At 36.2% G+C, this 25,651-nt stretch overlaps 1 long non-coding RNA gene across 1 annotated transcript in view; it reads right to left on the bottom strand.

The window, feature by feature from the left end:
* Window positions 1-8,700: 8,700 nt before the first annotated feature.
* Window positions 8,701-25,651, bottom strand: part of LOC145684733 (uncharacterized) — a 51,681-nt gene continuing 34,730 nt past the window's right edge. Inside the window, exon 4 of the long non-coding RNA XR_014131377.1 lies at window positions 8,701-9,404. This is a non-coding gene — a long non-coding RNA (uncharacterized LOC145684733). The remainder of the gene's footprint in view (window positions 9,405-25,651) is intronic.

The following is a 25,651-nucleotide window of genomic DNA, read 5'->3' as shown; positions in this document are numbered from 1 at the left end:
ATTTAAGAACTTCGTAGCGTAATCCTGATCACTATGTTTTATAAATCTTCTGCAAGTTTCTCAGAAGAAAAAAAAAATGCTTCGATTATATGACGAAGGTATGACAGGGTTAAATTATTCCATCTGGATTGGACTAACGAACATTTTTTAAATGTAAGAATATTAATGGTAAGGTTTAACACTAGAAATATCATGAGAGTCAAGTTTGTCACCGCCATCAAGCCTGAATTATTATTTTGGAGGATACAGTGTTTCTTAAGAGTTGCTGATTGTTTACATTCTTCGTTTGAATGTAATGTTCATTTTTGTCTGTTTTATATTACAATATCATCTGTTTCATTTTTATATTTTGCTGTAGTGAGATTTGACTCTCATTGGTATTACATGTAACTCATTCTTGTTTCCACCAGCATTTCTTTTTATTCCAACATTCATATTGTTTTTTAAAGTTACTTTTGTTTCTTAAACACTGAAGCTTACAAGAGGGTCAAATTTTATTCTAAAACTGGCTGTAAATACACGGTGTCCAATATACAATGCAACTCGGAGTTTGGGATAGTAGAACTTTGGAACCTGAAGCGATACACAAATAATGGTTATATCAAAATGAAACTTTGTTCATGTATATATTTCTAAACTAGGAAGCAACGATTGAAGTACACTAGGAACTACACAGTGTTTCCAGATGTAACCAAAGGTATATATATATATTAAATATATTGCAAAACATGTAAATTGACTCATAACTCATATGTATGGATGTTCTAGCGTTAATTTTCAGTTTGTTTAGTTGGAGTAGCTTGAAAACTATGGAGCAGAAAAATAATGTTTCATTTACACCAATAACCAATCGAATGAGGCCTCTGTAAAGGGAACTAAGGAAATCGTAGTTTTCATAAGTTAATACTCTGAATTGGTTAGATGCGTGGTTAGATGCGTGGCCAACTTAACGGATTTAGAAGCGTGGCCATAGATTTTCTGATGTAGGTTGTATTGACGTTTTGACCAGTTGCCCGTTTGCACAGGGTTATCGCAGAGAGTTGAGATTTGTTGTATCTTCTTTTATTTAACAATAGCTTTCATACAATATGCTACTTGATCCCCGGTTCCATTTGCAAATTTTGAGTTGAACCCCGCCTGGGCCCCTGCGAGTGCCCCGGGGGACACAAGTTTTTCATTCAAAAGGTGCTGAGCACCCCACACAAATTTGATATGTATTCGCTGAGTTTCCTTACCCGACCGTTTCCGAAAAATCTGACCCGGAATCTGACTTTGTAATGTACAGTAAGGAGCTCAATTTGTAACTTTTCACGCTTATATCTTCGCAACGGTTGCGATCGAGGATGTATCCCTTGTCGTGTTATGTTCTTTTGGGACAAGGTATCCAACGGCCTTAGTCTCGACTCGAAGTCAGAGTTACACTTGGATAGGTTCCCTCGTATGATAAATATAAACTAGAATTACTTCAAACGTTTCTCTTATAAGTTTAGTTTAAAAGTTCACTCAAATTCAATAGATGTTGTATAGGAATAACTTTAAAAAAATGGGTGCAAATTTTGCCCCTCTTTGGTACTAGATGTAACAGATACAGTCCTGGTAATTCTACGTCTAGTGGCCAATCTTTTTATACTTATCCCAGAAATATACGTAGTAATCCAAAAGCAGTAGCACTACCTTTGTATTTTGCGGTAGGCACTCTCAATATCGAGTTTTCCTTTAACTTCTCTTGTGTTTATTTATCTTTTGAAACATAACAGTAAAACTTTTGATAAGCGATAAAACATATACTGTATATTTCTAAGATTGCAATTTCAGTTATGGCATTTTGAGTTATCATCGGATGGAAAGAAGTGAACTCTACCTTATGGTATTTTTCATAAACGTACCTCAAACATTAACCCCTACATGAGAGAAATACCAGTATTCCAGGCAGCAATTTTGATAATATAGGATGGGAGAACACAGTTGCATGTCAGTCGAGAGCCATCATTGGGCAAGGGCATGTGTTGAACAGTGTTACATTTTGAATTACATCACTATTCTTCTCCACTCAAAGCTTATCGAGAACCGAACCCGTAGGAATTTCAGAAGCAAAAGAAGCGTGATCTGATGCCCCTGGTAAAGAGTAATCACATTCCCAAAGTGCTTAATACATTTTATAAAAGTCTTAAGATAAAGACCGTGAGAAAGTGAAATTACTGTAAGATGTGCAGCTACTTGAAAGTGGGTGGCACGTAAATAACAATAAATTAGATAATCTGTCGATAAATAACCGGTGATAAGTTAAACACCAATATTAAATTTTCTTTTGTTGTTATTGTGATCCAGTTTTAATTTCATTTCAAAAGTCCTTTCAACTTCATTTTATGTAATTGATTGAAGAGAATTAAATGAAAATTGAAACATTACATATTCCATCTGAGGTAGTTTGTGCGAATCTAAAAAGAATACGGTTTTGTGGCTTACGCTAAATTACACTGCTTTATAATAATTTCCCTGCTTTGAAGCAATTAATAATTCCCAAACAGCAAAATCATTGTGAAGCACTGTAATTCAGATACAAAATACAGGGTTATTATAAATGATGGACCCATTTTTAAAGATGTGTATTTATTAAAGTACAAATCCAAAATGAACAATCTTTATACCAATGGAAAGTGGAAGCTTCAAAGTTTTTTTTTGCAATACATTTTAAATGTTCAATGTGTCCACCGTCTGCTGCACAGCAAACATCTATGCGGTAGCTGAACTCGTCCCACACACGAGCAAGTGTATCTACTGTTACTGAGTGCACGGCAGCTGTGATATGGTTCCGCAGATCGTCCAGAGTTATTGGTAGAGGAGGGACGTAAACAGCTTCTTTAACATAACCCCATAAGAAGTAGTCACATGGGGTGAGCTCAAGAGATCTCGGTGGCAGAAAACCTTGTGATCCACGGTAGCCATCTCACTCACAACTCAGAGGGAAACGAATGGGGTCCTATTGCCACGCGAACTCTACCGGCCGCTTCGGCAGGCCCGTATCCAGGGGGGGGGTTTAGGGGGACGACCTCCTAAATATTTGCGGGCCCCCCTAAAATGTTCACGGTAGGCTTGCAAATGATCTATAATATGGTGATGAACTATAATATTTTCAGGTCGGGCCCCCCTAACTTCAGCCGCCCCCCCTACATTTTTGGGCTGGCTACCGGCCTGCGCTTCGGCAACCATCATTGCCTACCGAAACTTTTAACTTCCTCTTTCCATTGGTATAAAGATTGTTCATTTTGGATTTGTACTTTAATTACTTCGAATTTTTAAAAATGGGCCCATCATTTATAATAGTCCTGTAGTTCCCTTTTGGTTCTAAAAAAAACGTACGATATAGTATTGCCTTCTTCAACTCACTCATGTATTCTCTTACTATAGTCTTGATGGTTATATGTCATAAATATTGTAATTATGACAGAATTATATCAGTTGTAAGAGAATGTACCTAGAAATCATAAGCTGTAAGGGAATTAATTGATATTTTACAATAAAACATTTAGAGTAAATGTAACTAGCCTTACAATCTAGAGACACTGGTTACGCGTCCGTTATCCGGACATCGATTCTGCGTCCGACAGTGATGTCACTTCCTTACATCAAATGTTTATTTGATGTTCGTAATACTGGCGTAACTGAACAAGTATTTTCGTGTTTTTCAGTTGATTAGAAAATGATTATGGTCATAATCGAAAGGAGAGTTTTTCATTCTTAACGTACACATTTCATAATAGAAAAGAAAATGCTGAAGATAAGATGAAGCATGTCCGCAAATGGGAGAAGTAAAGCGGAAAATCAAATATGAGTTAAAGAATTGACATAATTGTAAATGTACACATAGTAAAAGAAGAGAGTGTATACGAGAATTAAAACAAAATTCAAAATTTTTATTTCTTATTTCCGAAGAGTTTACTTCATTTTAATTCCATTTGCATGCTTTTCATTGTAGGTCTTTTGTGTTATTTTTCGCGATACACTCTGACTACCTGACGGAAAAGAGGCATTTGATAGTTTAAGAGCCCTCATGTATCAAGGTCATCAGTGACGGGACAAAGATCGGACCACTTTACAAACTGATTTTATCTGTTCAATATGCCAATGTCCCAAATAAAGCACTTGCTGCAAGGAAGTGACGTCACTGCCGGACGAGTAATCGGTATCCAGTTACCGAACACGTAGCCACATCTGTTTTCAAAACCAAGAAAGTTAATAATAATGTTTGATTTTACTAAGACACTGACAAATAGTTTTACTTTGTGATAATGCAATGTCACGGAAATTTAAATCTTGCAACAATTGCCACATTTATTTACGGTCATGTTCCTTCCTTAGCATAGAGAGCGTGTAAAATTACAAAGCAAATACAATCGCAGAAAGTGTAACATAAAACTACTACTTAAATGTAGTATAACTTCAAATTACTTTGATTATGAAAGAAGAATAGGGTTACAACTATAAATATTTTTTCTCCTTCATACCTATTGTATACAAACAATGTGATATTACTTATTTGCCCTAAACATGACTAACAACTAATATTATAATATATGTTAATAGCTACAGTGTTTATTTGCACCCATATATTGCAGGGAGAGAATGCCAAACTTTAAAATTCACTTTCCCAAAAATGCGTATTTTTGACTTGTAACAGTCTTCCACCGGGTGTGCGGTATATGAATTTAATTTTAGCAGCGTAGGACTAATGTTGCAGCAGTGTGACTGTTTCAAAGTAACTAGTTAAAATAACCCTTCCTTGCGTGAAAAGATTATGCTTATAGAAAATATGAACACTCTTTCATCCCTTACGATAAATAATTGAATCAAACTGAAAAAAATCAATTAATAAATGGAAAATTCAGCTCGAGCCAGATGATAAATATGTTCAAAAGTACATTTCGTACGGTGCCTCCGTTATTATTTCGGAAAATTTAAACTTCCTTCCTCATTAGAAAATTTTTTCCAGTCAAAGTGAATTGTTGAATTCTCTAGGTCAATCCAAATGATAATTATGTTCAGAAATCATTTAAATGGTTCAAAATGTTCTCTAACTTCGGTCATTTTGCAAATAGAACACAAGAAATTAAAATATTTTAGAAATGACCTCCCAACCCCTGTAAAAGAGGAATTTTCGAAAACACTGTGAGACTTGGCCATTTTTAAAAAATAAGGAGTATATGTATCAAGTCTCATCTCTATAACATGAGAGGCTTCTAAAATATTCAATTTTTTGCTTACATGTTTAATTGCCATCCAACTGACGAACATTTTAATGAAAGTAACATAGTAAAATCCAGGCCCGATTCAATTGCTAATAATCTTTCGGAGAGAGCCAATTTCAAATGTATTATGGAAATTGCCCCCTTCGCTCCGTAGAAGTGGAATTTTCGATAATCCTGGAGAACATCAGATTATTTTTTTACTAAATAGTTTTTATGCTAAGTTCCATCTCCCTAGCATGAGATACTTAATCCAAAGCTCGTGAGATACTTAATTCTTTACGTACATGTTTAACTCCCTTTCCTCATTACAGTACACATTTTAATGAAAATGATGTGATAAAACCTAACTCGAATTAAGTGCTAACTACACATGTTCAAAAGTTCATTTCAAACGATTTATCGTTTTTTGTGATGATGAAATGCCGTTGATGCTATTTGTAAGTATTGAGGAAATATTACAGAAATTGTCCTCTTCCAACCTTAGAAGTGAAATTTTCGAAAACGCTGGAGCACGCATGCGTCTGCTTTTTAAAAATTTATGTATATGTCATCTTTTGTCCCACTAACCTGAGAGATTTTTGAGAGTGAGATATTGCATTTTTGCCATATATATAATCTTTTAAACACCTAACTGATCATTAAAATACACATTTTAATAAAAGTGACATGATAAAAACTCGACTCTGAAATACTGTTCTTTTGAATAATTCATTTTGAACGATTCAGCATTTTCCTGTGTTGATAAGACAAACAAGGTCAATGTCGAGAAAAATAAAAATAATAAAGATATTTTTCCGCTTTTTCCTCTAGAAAAGAGAATTTCGAAAACTGAAGTACGTATTCTACCATTTTTTAACAAAGATTTTATATTCTGACTCTCAATCTCAAACTTACGCGAATTTTTGTAACATTATCTTAGTAAATAGAGCGAAATTGTAATATTACAGAAATTGCTTCATTTCTCCATTAGGAGCGAAATTCTTGACAACACTTAAACAAGTATTAGGTAATTTTTTATAAGAATTTAAATTCCAAATTTCAGATCTCCGAAATAATCGAATCCTCACATTTTGCAGTTTGTTTTGAATAAATACTGCGTGAAGCTGTGGGTCGAATGTGATATAGCTTCGAAATTGAAAAGGAATTGAAAATTCTAAATCAACTAACCAACTAAATTTTTTATTTAATGGTCAATAGTTATATGTTATATGTTAGACAAACATATGATATGTGTAAATGAATGATTCTGTTAAGGGCTATTGGAGTCTAAGTGCTCTGAGCGATAGTGTGTTTCAGCCTACTTACCTTATCGTAGATAGGTAGGTCCACTAAATCAGTAGAGGAGAAGTGGAATGAACAGCTAATTTCCATTGTTGTTCAAAAGAGTTATTGCAAACTGGATATTAAGAGCTGAGGTAGAGAAATACATTAAGAATTTCGATTAAAGAGAACCACGTATACAAGAAAGGTGTAATTATGATTGGATTACACAGACAGTCGCATGCATCAATTTATGTATTCTGACTTTCTATAGAGTCAACAATCTAAAACCTCCACAGAGGGATCGGAATGGATTTTACGTGTCCTTTATTGTATCTTGCCTTTCGCAGTGGATTTTGTGGATGCTCAACTTACTATGTCTTTTAGTGTAGTTCTAATTAAGTAGAGCTATTGCGGCATTTCAATCTTTCGTTTTCTGCCTTTCGCTTACTGCCTCGAGTCTCGAAACTCGGAAGGTAAAAAAGTAAAACTATCTTGTTCTAGAAAATGTCCTTTTTCTTGGCTGACAAGTTGCTGATTAAGTAGTGTTAATGTAATTTTACTGAACTCAAGCCAATATACTTTCATCTAAGGAGTAAAAAGTAGGAATATCGTTCCTGTGGTCGATCTCCAAATAAACAAGTCACCCTTTTCTGAATAATTCTTTTATCGTAGTATATAGAGTCATCACATACCTTTAAACTACTTTACATTATAGAACAAATGTATTTTCAATTCATCAAATTACGATAGTATTGAACTTGTTCCTTAAACTTCCTTTAATTACGATTTACCAGGAGTTGTAACTGTCCAAAATAACTTACAACTTCATTCACAGATAAAAAGACTACTAGATACATATCAAAAAGGGGTATATTTTTCTTTTACGCGGGGTTGGAACACTAATGAAGCTAAGCATGCTCCGGTGCATACTATGGTATTCTGTGTTGTCTACATAGATACAATTGTCTGTGTGGAGATGTGTACGTGGAGTAACAGGAAAGTTAAATCGATTCCGCAATATAACACCCAAATCCGAAATGAGATCTGTCATATGGTTTCTGAACGTCAAAGCACAGAATGCAGATATCATCTATCGGGAATTGTGTGCCATTGACAAATCGACAGTAATGAGTGAAGGGAAGATCAGGCAACGGGGCAGAAGATTGCGGGAAGGGCGGTCAAATTTTCATGACGACGAGCGTAGTGGAAGGTCTAGTGTTCAGATGGACGAACTGGTGGAATGCGTTGAGAAGGAAGTGTGATCCAATCGAAAGTTCATAACAATTGAACTCGCCAAAGTTTTTTCAGAAGTATTTGCGAACACCAGGACACCGAGTTGTGACTGACAAGGTGGGTTATCATGAAGTGTATGAGGTGGGTGCCAAAAATGCTGACAGATGCTCACAAATAACAAAGGATGACAACTGCAAGTTATTTTTTGCCCGCTGAAGGAGGATAGGGATGACCTCTTTTCTCACATAATGATAGGGGATGAAATCTGAATATCGTACGCCACTGGGGAGTCGAAGCACCAGTCAATTCAATAGCGGTACTTCGGTTCTCTAAAGAATTTCTAAAGGAACTACCCAATCATCGTCTTACAGCCCTGACCTTGTCCCCATCGATTTCTTTCTTTTTCATCACTTGAAAAAGTGATTGCATCGAAGGGTTTGAATGACAGTGAAGTGCTCAAGACATCCAAGACGTTCTGGGCTGGATGCCAATCAAGTGGCAGGTTCTTATACAAAGAGTATAGGAAGCTTGTAGCACGTTACCAGAAGTGTCCATAGGTTCATGGTGATTACGTCTAAAAATAATCAAGATATGTATTTATATATCAATCACAACAACTTTAAAAAATATCGGCCTTTTTTCTTTTCATTGACATTTGTTTCGTAATTGAATGCTGATAGTGCATAATCCTGTGACACTTTTCACCTCAGCTATGAACATATCTGTGAGCTGCATAAGAATTATTGGATCAGTAAGGAATCCTCTTTCTGTTTTTGTTATGTACTATATTAGTAGACAAGCGAAAGGAATCGCAATTATGTTCAATAAACCTTTGTGTGTTTGACCCGGAAGCAAAATAAATAGGTATAATTGGATAATCCCTTTTGTTTTAGTTATAGAGTAACTGAATATTTAGAAACATGAAACTGAATGAACATGAAGATATGTATATATTTATAGTATGACAATTATCACATTTACTTCATATTTGCGTATTGGCATGATTTCTACTCCAACATAATTCATTGTACGACAATTTGATTATGTATTTTCGTAAGTATCGGGATAGGAGGATAGGATACAGGATACACTTGCTATCTTCTTCTATTGTGAGTTTCTTCATTAAAACCCATTCTTCATTAATTATTAATTCATTTCAGGGCTTTACTAATAACTAAGTATCTACGGGAAAGCATCCTGATAGTTAGATGCATTTGTGGTATCTTTGGATAACATTTGAAATGTTCTGATTCATTAGCGGATGGATAATTGAGAAAATGGACAAACGTTCAGAGAGACAATTTGCATATAATACACTATCAGTTTGTTAGACAAAGTCCACCAGATTTCCATAATTAAAAGATTCACAACACACAAAGTATTCGCACAAGTCTCCAAATTGTGTAGGAAAACCACTTAAGCTGCGACACAAATTAGAGATTATTTTTCCATATTCATTTTGTTATAGATATGACACTTTACAAGAACAGTGTTTCTTTTCAAAAAGAAAAACAATTGTAATGTTGTCTTAAGTAGTCCATACGATTTGTTCATAGGATTATTTCACTAATTTTTTGTATTACCATTTGTATAGGTCTAGTACTTGCTTCAAATTTTAAATTGAATCAGTATAACCAAGTATGTAGTAACTGCACCAGCAACCTGAAATGAAAAATAATTGTTAAATAGTTCACTTTTAATTGAATGTTAAAACAAAGAACAAATGCTTAAAAATCTTACGCAATTACAATATTAAAATAGCATAAAATTAACCACACAGGCACTATTTGATAGACTATTTCCGATAAAAGTTTTCTAGATGGAAATGATACAATGTACGATATACGATTTCCTGTTTCATCAACAAGCACTATGTAAAGCTTAATTCGCCCCTAAATAATAGCCTACATAATCCGTAATTACTGATTACCATTAACATAAATATGTTCCAATTCTTCCACACAAGAACTCCGGCATTATGTAAGTTTCTCTCTTAGTTTGTATAGCAATAATCTAATAAATTATTATATTATTAGATCCCAACTACAGCAACCTAACTCGCTAATTTTTGTTGAGTTGTCGTCAATCGTTGCGGAATCACTCTTTTGATTCTTTTGTTTGTATACTAAACTTGAGCACGTTTGTATATAAAAAGTTGGACCTTTCAGATCTACGTCCCACGGTTATGTCGTGTAGGTTAAAGGAGACGGCGATGATGAGAATGAATGAAATAGTGGAATAAAGACAGTGCGAGGAAACGAGAGAAACTCAAGAAAACCTATGCAGAGCTCCCTCGTGGCTAAGCGGTTAGCATACGCGCATTTGGCGTGGGAGACCCGCGTTCGATTCCTGGCGGGAGCTCATGTGGTTCGGATTCCACGTTAATCAGTAGGTCCATGTCTCATATAGCCTCACTGCTAAAAGGGACGCTAAACTAAAATCAACTCAACTCATCAAAACCTACGCACGTTGTTTGTCTACCTCAACGCCCACTTAGTGCTAGCTGGATCGAACCAAGGACCACACACACTAAATTCTTCAATGTGTTCGAAAATTGTACAGATTTTTGCAATCAGGGGGATGTGAATCATGAAGTCGTATAGTGCATGGGTAACTTCGTCCAGGCTACATAACTGACGTCTCAGATGCTTGCAAACGAATGGAGCAAATGATAATATCGTGGGACATTAGCTCGGATAACGATGCCACAGATGATTTTATCATGTGGCTTCGCATTATTCTGAAGCAGGTTAACCCTTTGCATTTTACAAGTACAGTTTTTAATGTTTCACGCATATACTGCACTCGATGCAAGTACACAGTTCGCACTGACCAAGTAGATAGTATATGATCCACTGACCAAGTAGCAAGAACTTGATCCACCGAACAAGCAGCAGCAGTTTAAATTGCACAGCGAAGAATCACACAAAGCATAACCTTTTGATAGAATGATCGTTTAGTTCTTTGTAAGTTAATTTCTGCGGTGCTAATTAATAATGACGCAGCTGTAGACTATCGTAAACAATCAACAGACAACTCATTTAGGACCCATCGTTCAACTTCTCTGAAGTTCTCCAGCGTCGTGCATAACTTTGTGATAATGGAGTGGTGATTTTGATCGTTTGAGATATGGTTGATGTGGTGCCAACCTGTGATGATGGCGTCGTGTAGTATTGTCCAAACTTCTCGTCGTATCCTACGTCAGCGCTATGTCTAAGAACGGCTCCTTTCCTAAGAAGGCAACAAACAAATTCAGCTATTAACTCCTGCCGTCTTCTAGGCGTAGTCAATTCCTTGGTATCCATTATACAACATGTTATGCTATTCCTTAGCCTAGTACGAGAAACCATCAATGAAGACTAAGCAGTCGTTTAATCTCACACAGCGAAGAAACATTGCTAAAATAATGTCCCATGATGAAAATGGATCATCCCCGATTTTTGGACACATGCTAGCACATTATCTGTACACATGGCATGAGAAAATTATGCCGGTTTTCCAGTCCCCTACATGTAAAATGGAGTCATTCATGAAGAACAGTATGATGCTTTGAAGTTTAGCGTTCGTTTGGAGAAATCCGATATGGAAGTGTACAGGTTGTTTGGCAGACATTAGGAATGGCCATATCCGGATAATTTTTTATTCAGATATCGGATAGAAACTTATCCGGATGACAGATAACAAAACGGATGACGGATAACGGTTAATATTCGGATAACGGATGACGGATAATATCCGGATAACGTAATATCCGGATGACGGATAATATCCGGATGATGGATATCTGGATGACGCATAATATCCGGACAACGTAATATCCGCATGACGGATAATATCCGGATAATGGATGTATCCGGATAATGAATAAAATTCAGATAACTGATAATATCCGGAGAATAGAACATTCGGAGAGCTGTTAATATCCTGTTGGCGGGTAAAAGATATTATCCGGATAACGGATATGGTTTTAAAAAGATCATATAGGAGAGGGACATATCAGTCTATAAAAGATGATGATCGGGCAGTGATTTTTACCTTTGAAAGGTATGGCTTCTTAAAATGTTAGTAACTTCTAATTTTCTTATGTTTTTGTTGTGGGGCACAGTGGCTCAGTGGTAGAGCGCTTCCTCTGGTGCGTGGGTCCTTATTGTTTCGATTCTCGCCCAAGTAAGTGTGTGGTGGACAAAATCGTGTCCGTGGGTTTTCTCAGGGTACTCCCGTTTTGTCCCACTTTTTATTCCACAAATTCTTCTATTATCATCTACTTGCTTTAATCATCGTCTCCCTTACCCTAACGAGCATAATCGTGAGAAGTTAAACTCAAAGATTTCATTTATTTTTTTCTTATGTTGTCCTGAGATTTTCACATAGAAGATGGGAAAGTATACCGCATCTGGCATGTTCCGCACGAATAGACTATATATAGTTTTATTTTAAGTAAACTTTTAAAACTTGTACCTTCCTACTCAATCAACATTTGTGTCTGGCCTCTCAACCCCGTAAATCCTATCCAAGTGTTATGAAATTTCTATCTTTCTCCAACTTTCCGTAACAGCCCCATTTTTAGGTCTACATTCCGCAGTAATAAGAATTTTAAAAGCAGCAAAATCCATTCTATTCCAGTATAAAATATGTAAAAATTATTCGATTTTGATAAAACATTGTATCAAGTATATTAGGGCGTTAACATAATTCCGACCGGTTTATTGCAAAGACAAGTGGATAAAATCCAAAGTAAGTAATCTCCCCTCAAATTTCTAAGTTTCCTCATTTAAATTATATTATAAAAATTTCTAATAATTCTCACCAAATTCTTCTATGACAAATGACAAAGATTCTGTTCTGATGCAGTATGGCGCATATTTTCTTTGATGCTTATCAATCATTCCACTATTTGAGGTTAAAGTCTCTCAAAAATATAAGAGTAAACTCCTAAATTAAAATGAAAATATGTTTCACGATAATTTACATTAAAAAGAATTCAATTTCACTTTGAAGAAATATTGCACATATATAGGGGGTACACAAAAAATTTAAAAACACTTCATACAGGACACGTAAGTTTCGCCCTCCACTGTACAACACGTGTTGCGGTTGCCGATCATTTGTTGTTTTCAATGTGTCATGTGGACCTTCCTCTTCTATCAGCAGTAACCAGTTCACCTGTGAGTGTCGTGGTATGAAAGTGGTGCGGTAAAATGGGCGATCTGACAAACTTCCAAAGAGGCATGATCGTTGGTGCCCGTCTGGTTGGAGCTTCAATGGCAACAGTAGCGAACATTGTGGGGGTATCGAAAGGCACTGTGTTCAATGTCACGAGGGCATACACAATTCATGGCAAACGACGTCAGCAAAGCACAACAGTGGTTGAAAGACAATCCTGTCAGATATGGACCGGAGGGCATTAAAACAGATTGTAGAAGCTAGACCACAGCAATGAAAATTACTTCTGAACTCAATTCCGGCCTACAGAACCCGATTTAATCGAAAACAGTGCGATGGAAACTTCATAAAATGAAACTTCATGACAGGGCCGCTATCGCCAAACCCCTGGTCACAGCAGTAAATGCGAAGAGGCGTATCCAGTGGTGCAGAGACCACAGGGTGTGGACTCATGAGCAGTGGAAACACGTGATGTGGTCCGATGAATTGACTCTCACCTTGTTTCCAACAACCGGTCGTGTTTACGTATGGAGAACATCGTCGCAGCCTTATGATACAGATTGTCTGCTACTAACTGTAAAGCATGGGGGTGGTTCTGTTATAGTATGGGCACTGATATCGTGGTTTTCTGCAGGTCCCATGATAGTCTTGCATAGAATGATGAATGTTAAGGCGTATGACGCCATTTTGGGGGACCAGGTTGTACCCATGGCCCAAATATTTTTTTCTGATGGTGATGGCATCTACCAAGATGATTTGGCACCCTGTCACACTGCAAAAACGGTGAAATCATGGTTTCAGAAGCATGACCAGGAGCTATCACACCTCCCCTGGGTCCCACAATCACCAGATCTGAACATCATTGAGCCATTATGATCTGGGTTAGAAAGGTGTGTTCGGTCTCATTACCCTCCAGAAGCATCCCTTAAGGAACTGGAGAAAGATTATCCTATTAGACCCCTCATATTAGGAAGATGAGACTTAAAGTTTTTATTGAAGATAAGTGGGCATATACCCAAGGTGTTTGAAAAAGGGGAAACGGTGGCTCAGTATTAGAGCACTTATCTCTGGTGCGTAGGGTAAGTGAGTTTTATGGAGGTGCTTCCGTTTCCTTTCATATTGTCATTCTACCAATAGTTTTATCGTCATTCATTGCTGTAATTATCAGCCTCCCTTGGCCTAAAAGCATAATCGTGGGCCGTTAAACTAAAAAAAAGATTTTCAAAAATTCCACTTCTAAGGGAGAAAGGACAATTTTTACTATTTCTCAATCTAATATAAATAGAGTTTGTTTTTGTGTTTGTCTGTGTGCTGCCTGGGGACCAGACGAATGCACCGAGAGTTACCGAAATTTGGTAACGGGTACCTTAGTCCAGGCTCCAGATCAAGACGAAGCGTTTTTGTCAAAATTCGAACCAGGGTGTCTCAGGGGGCGCTTACCGGGACAAGTAAAAGTAGTAGAAAATGACTGATATTAGTGTTAGTTCATAGTTTTCGCGGTCGTTGAGATCAATGGTGAATCACCGATCGCATTAACTTGGAAATTCACCTTATTCGGCTGCGGGCCAGGGGTCTCCAGGGGGGATGAGGAGACATTTAAAGTAATCCAAAATGACCGATATTAGTGTCAAATCCATGGTTTTCGCGGTCGCTGAGATCAACGATGACACTTCCTAGCAATGACCTGCAAATTTCAGCTACCATTATATTCTGGCCTGGCGTCAGTGGGGTCGGGGGATACTATAACATGTAAAAATAGCCCAAAATGACCGATATTAGTGTCAAATCCATACTGTTCGTGGTCGCTGAAATGAATGGTGATACTCTCACATATGTTGACTTCCAAATACAGCTTCCATGCAAAGAATGGGTATATTAAGTTAGTATAAAATGTCGACGATCTCTGTCTCACGTCTGGAAACGAACAAATCGTTTCAAATGGATTTGTAAAGCCAGGCTTTAGCCAGGTACTTATCTTGTCACTTTTATGAACTACATACCCTAAGGGAGAGAGGGAGTTAAAAAGGTACACCAAAAATAGAGCCTCTGGTGTGAGTGAGATGAAACTATATAAAACTCATTAAAAATAAGTGGTCGTGTGTCCAAAAGTATTCGAAAATTCAGCTTCTAAGAGGATGGAGGAGGGGAACAATTTTTACATTCTGAGCGTTCAGCGATATATGAGCGCGTTACTAAATAGTTTTTGATGATGTCCGATCATTTTTAGAAATTCCGTTTCTGAAAAAGGCAACTGGACACTTTCTAAAACGTTGGAACTTTATATATATATATATATATATATATATATATATATATATATATATATATATATATATATATATATATATATATATATATATATATATATATATATATATATATATATATATAATGGCGAAAGTAAGGAACGGTTAGAAGAGTTTAAAACGAAATTTTGTACGAGTTATACACAGTACGTAACTCGACCTATGATTTTATCAGTTTCCTTTGAAATCCGCATGTTAGAGGAGGGAAGTCGTTTACATTTTTCGCAACGAATAATGACTGCACAGTCTGAAATGCATTTTTCTACATACTTTTCACTTGGGCTACGCTGTTTTTTTCTATTTATGATACAAATGCGTAGCGTAAGGGAAATATGGAAATATGCTTTATCCATAAAACTACTCTTCTCGTCCGAAGAACACGTATTTTCCTTAGTATGAATGTATACTGTAAATAAATTATACAATATAGTTTAATTGAATACATTTTAGCAGTCTATTACAAGGGATTAATTGATATTGCTTATAAAAGGTACGGTGTTTTTCAAGTTCTCAATTGTTCCTAAATTATGTCTATGACCACACACTTAAAAAGGAATTCTTTTATTACCAGGAATGTCTTTGAGTACCTTAGTTCGCTCTTGATATTAGCAACAACTTGATTCACAATAGACCAGTGGTAGAGTACTCCTTTCACGTTCGTGGGGTCCTTGGTTCATGGACAAATACTGTATGGGTGGATGTTCTCGGGGTTCCTTGTTTCCTCCTACCTTCTTGATTGTAGAATTTTATTCATTCTCATCATCACTGTCTTCTGTAACCTCAGAGCATTATCATGGAATATAAAACGATAAATTTTATTTCGCAACAAGTTGCTAGCATTTCTTGTGTTGGCGTTTTTGCCATGTAGTAGGGAAGACTTTGACCTTGATCTAGTCATTCTAAAATTTCTTGGCACTGATTAACGTTTCTCTAAAGATTAGATCTTTGTAGGGCGTCAACGTGGTCAAATCTCATTCAACCCCACGCTCATGACACATCAATCCGAGATCACACTCACAACATCGTTTAGCCATCACGTTCACTTAACCTGATCTTGCATCACCAATCTGATTCTCCCTCCATATCACTCCACAAAAATCCGACTTCACCTCCACTTAACCTCATGTTCACATATTCACTGGAAATCGAGCGCCTCAAGCTCAATATCATACCTTCAAGTTTCAGTGAGGATGGTAATGAGCTATATTGTTTTAAATCTATTCAAAATTTCAAGAATGGATTCCATTTCTATCTAGATTGCCCAACTACAAATGGAAGTGGTAAAATGCACCACTTCCGTTTCAGTATTGTTCTTCATAAAACAAAAGTATTGGATATTTATTTGAAGTGCATTCAAAGTCCTAAGAGATGCCGTAGAAAATTTCCTACTATTTTCAGTTTCACTATTAATTTTCATCGAGCAATAATGGTAGAGAGCCCTTATTGGCCTTTATTGCTGAATTCACACCGAAAGTGGTGGAAATCCACTACCATTTACACTTTAAATCTTGATCTCTATAGTCCAAAAACAGTACCGTAAGAAATAGCGAGAAATTGTCTTTCGATATGAATTCACCTTCCTAAGAATAAGTTTAACTTCGATCTTTATCCCTGTATTCAAACTGGAAGTATTGGATATTAGATTTCCAGTTTTGACACGAGTCGCCATAGTGAGTATTGTATTTTGCAATACTACTTCATATTTAGAACAAACGAGACAGATGTGGAACCTTCGAAAGCACCAGTTTGCCCTGACATGTTATTCTATTGTTTTAGAGAGGTCAATGACCCTGCAGATAAAAGGGGTACAAGTGGTGGAATGTGCAGGTGTTTTTCTATTTTCCTTGTGTTTTGGAGTGACAATGTATGAACATATCGGCATGTTTCTTAAACAGTCAGTTTCTGGAAAATTCCCATGGCAGTACCAACAAACCTTGGTAGTAACTAATAGTTCAAACTCCCAATATATCGCAAGACTAGGATGTAATCACTAAATTTGAAATAAGTTGAATGATTCAAATATAACAAACAGGCTTTTAAAATACATCTACAAACAAAGAACTGATAAATATCAAAGTTGATAGGTGTTACTATGAAAATCTATGCATGGTGGGTTTCTTGGGAAATCGCATTTTACATCTCAGTGATATTTCCGAGAGAAGAAGCGCTTTTGTCTTAATGGACACAGGAGACAACTTTGTTTTGTTAGCATATAAGTCTTTTTCGTGGGGCCGCGGTGGCTCAGTGGTAGAGCGTTCACCTCTGGTGCTTGGGATCCCGGGTTCGATCCCAGCCTCGACAAGTGAACTTTGTGGTGGACAAACACCGTGTGCGTGGGTTTTCTCGGGGTTCTCCTGTTTCCTCCCACATTCTTCATTCCACCATTTCATTCATTACTCATTATCACCGTCTCTTTTAGCCTAACCGGCATAATCGTGGGATGTAAAACTCAAAGATTTCATTTAATTTCATATAAGTCTTTTTCATAAAAGCTTAATTTCATAAAAGCTTTTAAAGTACTGAAAGAAAACTCCATCTTCATAGTAGGGAGTGAGTGAGTGGTATGACCAGTGGCGTATTTAAGGGGGCTTCCGGACTTAAGCCCTCCCGAAGTTTTGTTTACTATTTTAAAGTAAATGAAATATCTTGCAGAATTCCAGGAATAAAGTCAGCCAAGTCCCCCACACTCCGAAACAAAATCGTAAATACGCTACTGAGTATGCCATATTGTTATTAACCTAGTACTTACATAATCATTGGGTGGTGATTGAAATCGGTGAAGGATTAAAAAGGGAGTTGATTTCCCCAAGTTCGTTTTTCTTTATTTAACCCTTTCACTGTGGAAGGCGACGGAAAAAAATTACCCTAACCTGCGAATGTCGATTATAGTCGACGTGTTAAAATTTGTCTGTATCTCGGTTTTGTCGATTGTAGTCGCCAAAGGTTTTCTGTGTGATTTCTATTGTTTATCGAAAACAATAGAACACACACACACAAAAAAAAAATGAACGGTACAACTTTGGCGACTACTCTCGACAAAGCCAAGATACGGACAAACAAATTTTAACACGTCGACTATAGTCGACATTCGCATGTTAAGGAAATTTGGTTCTCTCGACAAAAGTCGACTTCCTCTGTGAAAGGGTTAAATAATATAAAAAGAAAAAAAAAATAAATGAAAGCTTTTAGTTTAATGTCTCAATTATGCCCTTTAGGCGAAGGGAGACGGAAATAATATAATAAAATATTTTTCTTCACTAACGTTCTCCAAAATTATTGCTTTTTGTCCTGGTCACTCACTACCACCAGAGACCCAAGGTCTACCACAGAACGTCACAGCCCAGAGAAGATAATTAATTGATCCACTTTTATGAAATCGTTTTAACGATAAGGTTCCTTTAAAAATACCTAGTTTTGAGGAAATATTGCATGTCATTTCCTTAACGCTTGTCAATGAGATCTTCAGCTCATGGTTGATATCACTCAATTGAAAGGGTACAACGTCACTCCAATAATAAATTCATAGTTACTGACATTATTATTATTATTATTATTATTATTATTATTATTATTATTATTATTATTATTATTATTATTATTATTATTATTATTATTATTGGGAAGGTAAAAATTAGTGCTGTTGTTTGGGATTGCAACTGGTTCATCTTGCATTCCCGTCTCATATAGAATCGAAGCAAAAACAGGACGCAAAATTCAATAAAAAATTAAAGAATCCTATTTGGTTCATCACTTTTTTTTAGTATACCTGATAAAGGATGAGAATGAATAACAGTGAAATGAAGAAAGTGAGAGGAAACGGGCAACCCAGGGAAAACTAAAGAACACGGTGTTTGTGCACAACAAAGCCTATTTGGCGCGAGGTGAAATCGAACCAGAGACTTCATGGAACAAATGTTTATTTTATTTATTTATTTATACATATTTCTCGGCATTACTCGTATCTGTGGCCTTAAGCCCGTTACATATTAGAGATCACATGTTTCGACGAGCACGCTATCGGGGGAGGGAGGGAAGTGATCTGCGTTCTGTATGTTAGTAACCATCCCGGTATTTACCTGGTGTAAATGAGGAAAACCCAGGAAAAAACTCACTCTGGGTGGCTGGCCTGAAAAGTATTACGTCTTTTCGATCGAGTGTCCCCAGGGGAATCGAATCTCGGACCACTGCACCAAAGATGAGAACTCTATCACTTCTTTCTAAAAGTTAACTGATTAACCGAACATTCCTCAGTAACTTTATTTCTCTAATTACCATTATTGTATCTAATTTCACTTTTTACCACTCTACGTTTCATTGAACGCGATAGGGTCATGAATACACATATGTCAAAGACAGACAGTTAACATTCCATACATGCATTCCCATTAGAAATCAAACCAAAGACTATGTGGACCTTCACTTGCGACCGCGGGCCAATTTTCTACGGCAAAAATGTTCCACACCGAGTCAGAAATGTCCTTATTTATGAAAAGAAAATTTACGAAAAGAATTTACTCCAGATAAAAGCTACGGCTTCTCGCTCCCAGATGACACTAAAGTGCTCCAATTCAATACAAAAGCTGTAAACCAAGCACCGCATTTGTTTGGGTTGAAGTTTGGTGGGGAATTATCAAGGTGCTAAATATTTTCCCGTAAGGAAAGGGATAGAGGAGAGTTTCAACTGCATTTGTAGTTTGTACAACCCCCATTACAGCTGGGATTGATTCATAAGGTCAAACAGGTTTCAAATTTTTCTTCGGATGTAGCATACAAACATATGTATGTATTGTTTAAGAATATGCAATCCAATATCACAAACTAAACATGTACAGTACCTTCGCGGATGTGTGGAGAACAAACATGGTTCGTCGCGAGTGATCTCAGTTCGATTCCCGGTAGAGGCTCATATAATTTGGAACGCACGTTAGGGTACAATAAAATAATAGGGCCTAATAATAATGATAATTTCGAGTTACTATATACCTGTATTCCTCATCTACCCACCACCTATTGAAATCTGCAGTGGCTTAGTGGTAGAGCGCTTATCTGTGTTACGTGGGGTCACTGGCTCGATCACATTTCTCACCAACTGAGCTGTGTTTGACAAGCACTCGATCTTATATATCATCTTGACATCATGCTCAATAAGGTCACGGTTTGGTACTGAAAACACCAATATATATATATATATATATATATATATATATATATATATATATATATATATATATATATATATATATATATATATATATATATATATATATATATAATGTATATATGTATGTATGTTTAAATACCTTTTATAACGCGACTTGTATTATTAGATTACATATTTACGAATATACAATATGTTTGTCAATTGGTGTTGCACACGAGAGAGGAAATAAAATTTTCTCGTCTTCTCGTTTCGAGAACCATTATAGAACTATTGTCTCGTCTGGATTCTCGACATTTTTTCTCGTCTTAATTTTCTTTTCTAACTTTGTAATTTGTGTACAAAATGTATGCGGTGTTGGTTTCTTAATTTAATAAAGAATTGATCAAAATCCTTCCGCGGCGCGAGAACTCATAAGAGCAAACGTAACAACATTTAAGTATGTTTATTATTACAGTATATTGTATAGTGACTTGCATATCTTCAAACGTTCATTAATGCTCTTCATTTTGTTCGTTTAATCACTTCATGAATTTATAGCTTTTATATTATGAATCGTGTAACAATAAAACATTATTTAAGACCTAAAACTTGGACGAACTATTTTAGCCCACGAGACTACAGAAAATTTTGGTCTCGTCTCAAATTTGAAACTCTACTTTCGTCACGACATCCGTCTTATTTTCGAGACTAGACAAAATATTTTATGTCTCGTGGGCAACAGTATTGCATATTTAATGTTTAAAAGTGATCAGATTGAGGCTGTAAGTAGCATGTATAAGCGAAAGTACTGCAAAAGTCGGGGAATGAATTGGCTTGGTTGTGAAATAATGAAATTATTTAAACTCAAAGAATGGGGACAAAATGACTCAGTGGTATTCTATTAAAAGGGATCTCTGGTTACCAGACTATGTTAGCTTGTCGTATCACGGATGTCAATGTATCCACGGATAATCTCAAATTTTCTCGTCTTTTAATCCATTAAATCGTTTCATAATCATTCACTTTCATTAATAATGTTTTACGGTACAGACTATAAGCCATAACAGTGAGTTGTAAACAGATATATCTCATTTTTCACTTACAGGTGATTAAATACATATTTTGCTTCCTTTTTTCCTACAACTTTTATATGTTTAAAATGCACACAAGCACAATATATATATTATTCTGTAACTCATTATCTTCTATTACTTGTAACAAACAAATTGAATTTAATAACCAATTGTAAAAACCCGAAGAACGATATCTCGCAATTATTTTATAGTCACCAATACACCAATAATTAACTTCCAGATATAGTGCAGGAGCATACGTAAATATAACGAAGCCTGTGGGACTTTGAATAAAGCAATTATATGATTGGTGGCGATGGATAGGTAATGAGCTATAGAATCGTGTACTACCGGGTGTTTTTTCTCAAAGATGGCCGCTAACACCGACATTGATGTCTTTTTAGCGCTACACAGGCTAAAGTTCTTAATCGATTTTCATGAGAAATGGTTCATTTTATCTCTTGTGGTATCTGCATGTGCGTTTTTCATAGATGTTTGCCAAATAAATAGTTTCACTACTTCAAATATTAAGAAAACTATCAAAACTGAGGAAAAATTAAATCAGTTTTTCTAACGTCAATGGGAGTACCACTAAACTAGCAAATGGGCTTTAATACGTGTCTCATTTTTCTCCATGGCTATAATTTATATATATTGAATAAATATTTGACAAATAAATAGTTTCATTACCCCAGTTTTCTTAATGTTTGAAGTAGTGAAACTATTTATTTGGCAAATATCTATGGAAAAGGCACATGCAGCAACCAGAAGAAATAAAATGAGCTACTTCCCATGAAAATCGATTGAGAACATTAGCCTGTGTAACACTAAAAAGACGTTGGTGTGGGCGTTAGGGGCCATCTTAGAAGTATGACGTCACACACCGGCTCTGCCACATTTTGAGACAAAATAGCCGGTAGTACACGATTCTATAGCTCATTACCTACACATCGCCGCCCATCAAATAATTGCATAATTCAATATCCCACCGAATTACATATGCCCCTCAAGTAATAATCAATAATTATCTTCTTATTCGTCACCCAAATGTCTCCGTTATCCGTAATTTAGATATCATTCATTATTCGGATATAATTCGTTATTTGCTATTAGGGTATCAACCGTTATCCGAATATTATCCTTCATCCGGACATTTTCCTTTATCCGGATATTATCCTTTACGGTATCCATTATCCGAGTATTATCTGTAATCCGAATATTATCCTTAATTCGGATTTTATTCTTTATCCGGATATTACCCGTTATCCGTCATCCGGTTATCACTCGTTATCTGTCATCCGGATATTATCCGTCATTCGGATATTATCCGTCATCCAGGTATTATCCGTTATCCGTCATCCGGATATTATCCGTTATCCGTCATCCGAGATTATCTGTTTCCTCAAAAATAGATACCGGATAATTTTTTATCCGGATATCGTTATCCAGTAGTTTGGCCATCCCTAGCAGACATATGATAATCTTCTATCACAATCCACAGTACTTTGATGCTTCAAGAAATTAATGGAAACCATGTTTCAACAACAAAACAAGACAATCCAGTTTTTCATGTAACTACAGTTTATGAAACCATCATTAATACAGCTTTATCATTATTCGTGAAGATCAAAGAATAACAATTAATAATAGACTTGCATATTTGTTACACTTTCCCATGGCAGTGCGTTATCGATTCGGTGTGATCACTTGAACGTGAGACGAGTTTGTGCGATATTTGTCCGAAGATTACTGACCCCGCTGAACAGAAGATAGTGCGAGTGGAAATGTCTAGGGAACTTCAATGTCTGGTAGTGGAGCATGGCGAAGCATACCTGAATTCCAGCACTACAGGTAATGAGACTTGGCATTAAATTTACGACCCGGAAAACTAACAGGCCAGCTAAATATGGGAACCACCTGTTTTTCTGACGCCAATGAAAGCGAAAGTTGCCAGAGAAGTGATGATTATTTCGTTCTCTGACTGGCGTGAAATAGTATACCAACAGGTCTTCTGTGACAACTCCTAAGTGTACCAGACATTTATTGTAACTACGTGATCTGTTCCTCACATCTCAAGACCCTCTGCACTCGCAAAACGTTATACTCTCGGTATGGTGGTTTTCGACAAGTGGCGAATTACGAACTTCTTTCACATGGTTAGACCATCACTACTGACCTCTACTCTCAGTCGATGCTAAGGGTGCATTGTGTATCGAGAAAGAAGGAGCCAACATTGGTGAATTGCAAGGGTGTGGTGTTCCAGCATACAATGCCAAGCCATATGTGGCAAAGAGGACCCAGGAGACCCTTCAGCAACTTGGGTGGAATACACTGGCATGCACCATATTCACTGGACAGTGCGTGAACATATTACCACCCTGTTTCATTCCTTCGAGAACCACCTCCGTGGGAGACCCTTCGTAAATGAAAGATTCCTGCGTAACAATTCACGGCTTCTTTGTATCCATGACCACCGAGTTTACTACCAGGATATTGGATGCTGATGGAGATTACTTTGAAACTTAAAGGTTCTTATGGTCCACTGTATTACTCTTTGCTTATCACTACCTTAGAAAGGCAAACACTTTATTGATTGCATTGCATTTTATGTCATTGAAATCTGTCCATAAGAAAGTAGTATCACGTTGCACGCACGTAGCCAACGGGGAGTCGGGAAATAAAAATAATTAAGGATGAAGCAAAAAGATGCGAGAAAAAGAAGAATCCGCGTTAAAAATTTAAAATAAGCTACAGCAAGCGTTTGGTTAATTGTTATACATGGTGGCGAATGACCGGGATATTCTGGAAAAGTTATGAAATTTAAAATTTCTAGAAAAGTTACGGAATTCTCAGAATTTCTGCTACTAGTCAGGGAAATTTCAAGCTTTCGAAAACATAGTGCCATTCTATAATAGTATGGACATTTTTTATCATAGTTTTTCGTCATCGCTTTTTTTGTAGTATCAAACATGTTATTTCCGAAACAGTTTTTTACTGCTCCTTTAACTTGTCTTTCGCAACAACCATTAGTTTAGGAAATAATAAAAAACAAAAAAGGTCTGTTCACATTTCATTCAACAGAGAAAGGAACGCAGATATTGTAAAATATTGTACAAGACATTATTGGATATGTACTTTTTGAAATGGTGGATATGTACTTTTTATTATAGTTGAGGTCATAATGAAAGAAAAATTGTTATATTTGAATGAGCAGAGGAAGGAAGGTAGATTTTGAAAAATCTTTTTCAATACTTTTGTTATATTCTTTTACTCAAGATTTCTTCATAGTTTATTAAAATACTATCCTCATTTTATTTTGCTAACAAACCAATATATGTTGCTAGTGAAATAGTTTAGATTGATTAAGATAATGTCATGCTTCCCCAAATTATAATCTGGCTAAACGAACCAATATACGTTTTCAATAAAATAGTTTAGAATGATCGAACCCCTGCTGTGATAACCACAGTATTTCATGTCGCGGAACCTCCCCTCTACTACGAAATCCTGGCTACGTCTCTACATTGTTGGAATTGTTAGAACACAAAGAAAATACATTTCTACCTCTCTCAGAAATATTTATGATCCTCTCCATGTAATTCAATTTTACAAAACCGATGATTCCACTCTTGCTTCTTATAAATGAAAAGTTTCACAGAAAGTTCGTGTTTGTGTAGTCGTACAAATTCTGCTAAAGTTGGTGAATGGTTCAATGCAATGATGGATTCTCGAATACAGTGTGCGAGCTAGTACCAGAAATTGGTCTATTCATGAGTTCTATTGCAAATTGACATTAGTTTGGAAAAAGAATACACGATTTTCAAATTGGTCATGAACTTCAAGTTTCACGAGAAGTCTTCATTCTGAAAGTTCTTAAGAATGTAAAAAGGAAGAAATCAGCGGCAAAATGTACTTTTTTGTGTCACCAGAGAGAAAACGGCAACAGAAGACAACGCCAGATTGGAACATGTAAAAGAACCAAACTAACATGTAAGTAAATACGTATGTTACAAGTAAAAAGGTGAGAAACTCCTCGACAATTTTCGTTTTAAGAAAGGTTCACATTGATGAATACTTATAGTGTACACTTTACTGTAATATGCTGTACGTTTTCTTTTAGTTTTCCTTATCCTCCCTTTTGAAGAGAAGTATAATCAATAAAGAATAAAGTAGTGGATTTATCCTCCTAGCACTTCCATGGATTTTGCTTACAGTTTTACGATAAAT

The sequence above is a fragment of the Thermobia domestica genome, chromosome 5 (assembly GCF_964235325.1).
Source record: "Thermobia domestica chromosome 5, izTheDome1.hap1.1, whole genome shotgun sequence".
NCBI classification, from domain to species: Eukaryota; Metazoa; Arthropoda; class Insecta; order Zygentoma; family Lepismatidae; genus Thermobia; species Thermobia domestica.
Note: the sequence above shows the minus strand (reverse complement) of the source record. Positions and strands in the feature narration are given on the sequence as shown.